The sequence below is a fragment of the Podarcis muralis genome, chromosome 1, assembly GCF_964188315.1.
Source record: "Podarcis muralis chromosome 1, rPodMur119.hap1.1, whole genome shotgun sequence".
Lineage (NCBI taxonomy): Eukaryota > Metazoa > Chordata > Lepidosauria > Squamata > Lacertidae > Podarcis > Podarcis muralis.
Window position 1 is genome coordinate 105014934 of NC_135655.1, and position 8402 is coordinate 105023335.

At 47.0% G+C, this 8402-nt stretch overlaps 1 long non-coding RNA gene across 1 annotated transcript; it reads right to left on the bottom strand.

The window, feature by feature from the left end:
- Positions 1-2020: 2020 nt before the first annotated feature.
- On the bottom strand, positions 2021-7660 carry LOC144329223 (uncharacterized). The gene is made up of 2 exons (XR_013394704.1): positions 6853-7660; positions 2021-4264 (listed from the first exon to the last, which is right to left on the bottom strand). It is a non-coding gene; the product is annotated as an uncharacterized LOC144329223 (long non-coding RNA).
- Between the last annotated feature and the right edge of the window lie 742 nt (positions 7661-8402).

The following is an 8402-nucleotide window of genomic DNA, read 5'->3' on the forward strand; positions in this document are numbered from 1 at the left end:
GAGTAAATTCAGCAGCAAAAATCACTCTAAGATAAAATGAGAAAAAGGAAAATATGGAATATTTAGCAGTAAGGGGTAATCAGAAGGAACCACGGAAGAGAGGGGGAAGGGAAGTCAATGTTTAATGTTGTGCATTGTATATGTGATTATGTAAAAATTCATAAATAAAATTTAAAAACTAGATGGATGAACGGTCTGACTGAACAAGACAGTTTCCTATGTTCTAAGGTTTTCTCAGATACATAGCCAAATCTGGTAAGAGCAAAAGCTTGTCTAACAAAAAGGCTTAGAGCCTTTAGGCGAGCCCCACCTGGGGGGGGGCACTTGCACATCACAAAAAAGAGTCCACAAATTTACATACAATTTGTATGTGCTAATTTAGAAATACCATATTTTTCCATCTATAAGATGTCACCATGTATAAGACACCCCCTATTTTTGAGGACTCAGATCTAAGAAAATGGGGAGATACACTATCTGTGTATAAGACACCCCCTAATTTTTGACATTATTTATTAGGGAAAAAACCTACCAATAGGAATACAATACAATCTCATCATAGTGGGGAAGTCTGTGACCAGGGGATCTGTGAGCCAGTCTGCAGTCCAGTCAGGACTGGCCCAAGACATTTTGCTGCCTTAGGCAAAGGACAAAATGGTGCACTTCTCCATTCCACACAGAGGCAGTGACTCTTACTTCAACACCCACCACTACCCCTGAGGGTAGAAAGAAAGCTTAAAGGGGAGGGGCACACAACTCTGTCCTCGAAGAGAGCAGTTTAGAGGGCTGGATCCACTGCCCTCCTCAGCCTGCAGTATTTGCTGCCTCAGACAGCTATTTCACTCTGTCAGGTGGTAGGGCTGGGCCTTTGTCCAATTAATTAAATAATTATGTTAAAATCCCTCCTGCTGAAATCTGCCTTAAGTACACTAACGTTTATCCGACTCTTGCCCATGAAATTAAAAATTCAAAAGTTAGCATTCTATGCAACTCAGTTGTATGAATCTGATTTTCTTTTTATTTGTTTCATTTCCCTTTCTGCAGTGTTAATTAGGGACTCCGTGCTTCAGAAGGAAAACATCGCATTTTTCAATTCGCCACAAGATGGTGCAATTTAGCACATCTATTTTTTTTAAAAAATGGGAGGGGGTCCTTGGCAATCAGCGTACACTGTTAAATTAAAAATGTACTTTGCTTTTAAAAATGATTTAAGCCTGAATGATTTAGTAGACTGAGAATGCAAGGTTAGAAAAAGAGGGGAAGATCAGAATTTCCGCACAAAATGAATGCTGTGTTTCTCAAACTATCAGATGCCAAACATATAAGTGTAAGCAAGTGTAAACAATGATAAACCTATTATTATTATTATTATTATTATTATTATTATTATTATTGCCGTTTTACAAGATCTAGCTCACTGGGGAAAGGCTGTTAAAGGAGCAAATGCCTTCTTAGGAAGTTGTGCTTTATCCTGAGGGATTAATCTGATAAATTTGATTTGTTTGTTTTAAAAATAGAAAACTCACTCTGCATCAGAAAAAGTAGTGGGGGGGGGGGAGACATTTAAATTAAATTGTAACTGAAATCTTGTAAATTACAGACTCCCAGAGGCAACAATGCCAAACTGTAGCATTGCTGTCCACACTCTGATTTTAACATTCACATTGCTTCAATTACAGTAATTTCCCTGGAGCAAATAAAAACCATCCAACTCCACACTTCTCTTGTGTACCGTACTCAAAGCAAACTGGGTAGCAAAGTAAACACACTATGTGCCTCTGTAGTATGACTAATGAAAACACCAACAAGCAAGAAGGACACTTCCTCCACCAGACATGAGGGGGATGAATGACTACCCTGGCTATTGGCTCCCAAAGGGATGCCAGGCACTTTGCTCTTGCCAGGACTGCAGTAAGATACAGATTGGCAGCTTAGTACTGAAGCCTTATTTACCTAGGGATCCATCAGCCTCGCCATCCCCGGACCTTGGAGGGAACAAAAGTACCAGGAAAGCAAAATCTTCTTTGGAGAAAAAGAGTTTATTGAAATCTGTGCACAGAAATAATCTGTACACAGAGACAACCAGCAGGATAGCTCCTGAAAACTGGCTGTAAATACATGGCATTTGGCAGGCATTCTTATACTGTAGGTACACATTTCTCCACCAATCACCAATTGCCAACCTATAGGTACACCTTCCTTCCACCAATCACCAATTGCCAACCTATAGGTACACCTTCCTTCCACCAATCACCAATTGCCAACCTATAGGTACACCTTCCTTCCACCAATCACCAATTGCCAACCTATAGGTACACCTTAGGAGGATAATCACGTTAAGCACGTTCCTCACCCATTTCCCTGTCTTTTGGGCCTACGTGGCTTCTCTTATTCTTTACTTGACCAGTGTCACAAGCCAAACCTGCTCAAGCAATCTTTATTGGAATCTAAAGCCAAAGCTGCTCAGGCAATCTATATTGCAATCTATATTGCGACAGAGCTAAACCGTCCCTTCCTTCATTCCCTCCTCTTCTTTTGGACAGCCTTCTGGCTCGTCCAAGGCAATAGGCTGGTATTCACGCCTCAAAGCTATCACTCGGGGACCCATCATGCGCGACATTGTTTTGTGCACCATATTTTGCAAGCATTGCACCAAGCAGGGAATACAGAAGCAGAAAAGCAAAAGGATTATAAGTGTACTGTCAATACCATAATATGCCTGATTCAACCACCATCGGGGAGCCAATAATATAACCAATTCCATGGATCATGGATCACCTTCTGTAATTTTTAGCGGGTTTTCAGCTATCATTGTTTCCATGTGGTCAATTGTGGCCGAAATGCTGATATTTTACTCAATAACCTAGTCTCCATCTGACCATGTTCACCAGGTGCAGCACCTTCCTTGTCTCCTGCAACTAGGAGAACGAGGAACACTAGGAGGATCATCAAGGGGATAGAAGGATCGGGCCGTCGTCTCCCGCAGAGCCTATGACGCTCATGCCAGCAGAAAAAGAGACACATCCATGTGGCAAGGGCAGTTGAAATAACTCCCATCCACCAACCCCAATCACTCCATGGTTCCTCCCAGCAATATTCAGGGGGTGTGCTCATTGTTGAAGAGCCCACTGATATTTGTGCCCGATTACCTGTTGAGCCTCAAGGATGAGAGCCCACCGGTGAGCTGATGCTCCCACTATGTGGGTCAACTTTTCTACTAACCCTGTTGGGTGGATAGAACTCTCGTGCTGCCTCCCTACTGACCAGGGCATATGGAGGCTGAAATCCTGGGGTGGCAATTCTTATTTTGGGAGGCTCGAGCCACCACGATTGTCAGAGGTGGTGCTGCAGAATTTACTGGCACTTGTTCAGCAATTTCAATGCACACCTGGTTAAGGCTCCCACTCCTGTAATACTTGCATTAAGATAGGTTCTGTCCCATCTATTGCCTGGATTAAGAGTAGGACCTGGTCTATCAAATGAGGTTGGTACAGTGCTCTACCCCCCGAATGACAGTTGGTTACTTCCCCCAACAGCAAGAGCAGTCCAGAACTTGATAGAATTCGACCGTCTCTGCAACTTCCCGTAGGAGCACTACCCACGCGTGCTGGATAGTGGTGTGGAAGAGGAGCCACAACGGGGAAGCGGGATGTTTCAATATGGTAACCTCATCAAACCCCTGTTTCCAATAGCCAATGAGCACGCCATCTCTTACCACCGGCAAGACGAACCAGTCATAGCAGAGGTCAGCAGGCCAGTAAGGGCGGTATGGCTCGGTGGGGTCAGGGCTGTGGGACATAGAGCAAATCAATACAGAATATAACAGAAAAAAAAGAAAAGAGAAAGTCCTTATGAAAGTAGAACCTGGTGGACTTCCTGGATTAGTCCCGGCACGGGTTTTCACGTAGGGGACGCTGCCCGCGGGCGCCCCTCCCATCCAATTCTTCAGCTGTGCGTTGAGATATCAGCTTCCGGTGTGATATCAGCAGAGCGGTCGTCTGCCAGGCATCTGGAGATAGTCAGCCGAAGGGAGTTCTCTGGATCTGGTGTAACTGTCCAGTCTGAAATGGCTTTCTTCATTGAGTATGGTGGACCCAAGGGGTAATGCCGGCAACTTTCACGGCCGTGGGTGTGGAGAGCAGGACGGTATAAGGTCCCTTCCAGCACGGTTGTAGCGGCGTCCGTGCCCAATCTTTTACCCACACTTCATCACCTGGCTCGAACTGATGCAGCCAACACACAGGGGTTGCGAGCCTGGGTCCACCTGTTGAGACAGAAAACTCGGAAGAATATCTGGACTTAATTATTCAATTGCATATCTTGGCTAGCATATGGAGTTAACATTCTAACATATGGGACTGGTCTCCCAAACACCTTAATGGGAGACTATGGACCCTGAGTAATGCCAGGGGTAACATTGTCACCCAATTAGACCCAGTTTCCTGTGTCAGCTTGGATGGCTGATTCTAGGGTCTGTATGCTGTATGCAACTTTCAGTTATAGTGCCTTAGCCAACTCCTGCAACACTGAGTGAACAAAGGCTGGTCCATTGTCAGCTTCTGCCCCTTTGCCAGGTTTAAGGCTCTGGTGAGCGCTGTTATTTCTGCCAATTGTGCTGATGTTCCAGGTGGGAGTGGCTTTGCCTCGATCACCTGGTCTTCCAGGGCTACCACTGCGTAACCTGCCTTCCGGTGTCCAGCCTCAACAAAGCTGCTTCCATCCACAAACCGTGACGGCCACTGGGGGTCTGCTTCATCTTTAAGGTCAGGTCTGCTAGAGTACACCTCATCCATTACTTCAATGCAGTCATGCGTGGGCTCCTCACCTTCTCCTACCGGTAATAGGGCAGCTGGGTTGAGGGCTGTGGTGACTTGGAATTTCTAACGCGGATGTAGTAGTAGCATCTGACATTTCCTCATTTTAGCCTAGGAGAGGAAATACGTGCCGTTCGGCAGATGGCACGCTGACTCTTTCCTAAGCGGCCTCGCCCTCCTCCCCGGGCGGTTTCTCCCAACGGTGGACCTCCCGTCTTCAGGGCCATCAACTTCTCTGCCTGGTACTTCTCCTTTTTTTTTTTCTCGGCCTCTTCCTCCCTCTGATTATAAGTGGTCTGGGCTAGTTCCAGCATCCATTCAAGGGTGTGGCCCATAAAAACCTTCAATTTTTTTTTTAAATTTTATCGGGTGCTGCCTGGGCTACAAAGGCCACTTTGAGAATTGGGGCGTTGGCAGCCTCATCTGGGTCCACAGGGGTATACTGGCGGTAGGCTTCCTTCAGCCTCTTTAAGTAGGCTCCAGGGGCCTCCTCTGTCCCTTGCACTCTCATGTGTGCTCGGGCTTCAGCATGAATTCGCCTATCCTCCTCTGTAGCTAGCAGGGCATCCATCAAATATTGCACATCATAAAAAGTGGGGTTGTATGTTTAAAAAAATTCCCTCAAACAGCTTAATGATTTTGGCAGGGTTTTCTTCAAATGAAGGGTTTTGGTTCTTCCCATTACAAACATCTGCACTAGAGAAGGGGACATGTTGAACTGTATAAGTTCTATTGGGCACCACCCCATCAGGTCCCGCGGGGGCCGGAGGGTCATATACTCTATGGAGAGGCATCACTCTGGCCGCGCCCTTTTCCTGTGCTTCATGTGCCCTATGGAGGGTCACTCTTTTCACTGCCTTCCCCACTCTTTCTGCCACATTCTTCTCTGTTCCCCTATGCATCCTGCTGCTTTTAACAAATGGGGACTGACGTCCACTTCTTCTGCATAAGGTTCCACATACTTTCTCAAACGTTCTGCCTGTTCCTCTGTTCATATCTTTCCATCACTTGTCAACTTAGTCAATCTTCCTACAAATGCCTCATCCTCATCATCCTCTTCTCTTTCCTCCCTTTCTCCATCTTCGCCCAGGTTTAACAATGCATTGTCCACAGGATTGGGGCTGGGCCATCTGCTCCCTGTGGCAGGGGTGGTGCCAGGGCTGTTGCCGGGGCATAAGGCAGTGGGGGCATTAAAACTTTATCTTCTTCCCTCTCTAAATCCTGGAGGACTGGGGGGTTGTCCTCCTGTCTTCCTGACTGAGCAGATACGGCTGCCTGAGACTTTTTGGCAGCATGACTTCAGCCAGGGGGGGGGGGTTCTGTTCCACATTGGTCTTCCATATGGAAATGTAGGGGATTTGATCAGAATGGACATTCAAAATGTTCTGATCTAATAGATTAATGAGTTGCAAATCAAGGGTCCTGGTGGACGGCCAATTTATTCTTTTGGGTGGGCCAATCTAATTCACACAATGTCCTCATCCTCCCCTCATCAGCTTGAATCCCCAAAAGCCTTCCAAAGGGGTGCTTTTACTTTGGCCAGAACCCATTTCTTCCAGATACCCCGCTCCTATTCACAGTAAAAATTCTCTCACACTTCACACACAACAGACCTGCCAGAAAATGCACAACCCTGCAATCGCCCAAGGGGAACGCTAAGCCCCGACCTTCACACATCAAGACAAACACTGGAGTATCCGGTACACACACCACACAGAATACACCAAAAATCACAATATATATATATCCCTCCCTCTTCTGTTCCAAACTTTTGCTGGTGGCACTCTAATGCACAACCCTGCAATCGCCCAGCCAAGGGGCACCAATACCCCGGTCCACACTTGACAATTCAATCACCGGAGTATCTGACATGCAACATACAACATACAAATCACAGCAATATAATTTCTCCTCTGTTTCCCTTTTATTTAACCTTACTGGCACACTTCTACCACGGCCAGTTCCCTTTTCCTGGCGGCACCTTTATTGCCACGGCCAGGTGAGGCTGATCAGGCCTCGCCCATTCCCTTGGGCTTACCTTGCTTCCGCTGCGGACCTGTCCCCTCGGCGCCATCCTCTTGTTCTCCCTCAACTAGATGTCTCCACTCCAGAACAGTGTGGCTGGCTCCCCCCCACGAAACAGGTGGGGTGCGCACGGGAGCCTGCAAAACGCTGCTGAGCTGTTCACCTTGGTTGAGCCTGGCCCTCCGGTCCGTATTGGGGGGGGGGAGGCTTATCCCGGACGAGCCCCCAAAGAAATGAAGCCTTATTTACCTAGGGATCCATCAGCCTCGCCATCCCCGGACCTTGGAGGGAACAAAAGTACCAGGAAAGCAAAATCTTCTTTGGAGAAAAAGAGTTTATTGAAATCTGTGCACAGAAATAATCTGTACACAGAGACAACCAGCAGGATAGCTCCTGAAAACTGGCTGTAAATACATGGCATTTGGCAGGCATTCTTATACTGTAGGTACACATTTCTCCACCAATCACCAATTGCCAACCTATAGGTACACCTTCCTTCCACCAATCACCAATTGCCAACCTATAGGTACACCTTCCTTCCACCAATCACCAATTGCCAACCTATAGGTACACCTTCCTTCCACCAATCACCAATTGCCAACCTATAGGTACACCTTAGGAGGATAATCACGTTAAGCACGTTCCTCACCCATTTCCCTGTCTTTTGGGCCTACGTGGCTTCTCTTATTCTTTACTTGACCAGTGTCACAAGCCAAACCTGCTCAAGCAATCTTTATTGGAATCTAAAGCCAAAGCTGCTCAGGCAATCTATATTGCAATCTATATTGCGACAGAGCTAAACCGTCCCTTCCTTCAGTACCACGTCCTGTTTGTTTGCCTATGGTCACTCACATACCATTTTTCAGGCCAGACCAGGAGATCTCACTCACATTTTTTCTCAATCTGGAAAATCCTCTGCTTGCAGAGGACTAGCCAACGTAGGACAAGGCCTGCTTTATGATGAAGCAACTCACTTTGATTAGCAGATTCTGGAAAGTGGAATGTTATGCCTCCACCTTCTATCCCTATGTGCCTTTTAAAAAAACATCTGCAGGACATCTTGCCAGACTCTAGGGTTGTGCGCTCATCTCACTCTAGAGGCTGGGAGCCAGCGCTGTCCGCAGACATTTCCGGGTCACGTGGCCAGCGTGACAAGCTGAATCTGGTGAGACAGCGCAGCACACGGAACGCCGTTCACCTTCCCGCTGGTAAGCGGTCCCTATTTATCTACTTGCACCCGGGGGTGCTTTCAAACTGCTAGGTTGGCAGGCGCTGGGACCGAACGACGGGAGCGCACCCCGCCGCGGGGATTCGAACCGCCGACCATGCAATCGGCAAGTCCTAGGCTCTGTGGTTTAACCCACAGCGCCACCCGCGTCCCTACTAGTAAATAATAACCACATTTTGTATGTAAGAATGTGATCATGACAAACTTCTATGTTGTAGACCAGCCTTCCCCAAGGCTTGCACCCTCCAGATGTTGGGCTATAACTCCCATCATCCCTGAGCATTAGGCAGGTTGACTTCAGCTGATGGGAGTTGCACTCCAAAACTGGGGCTGGA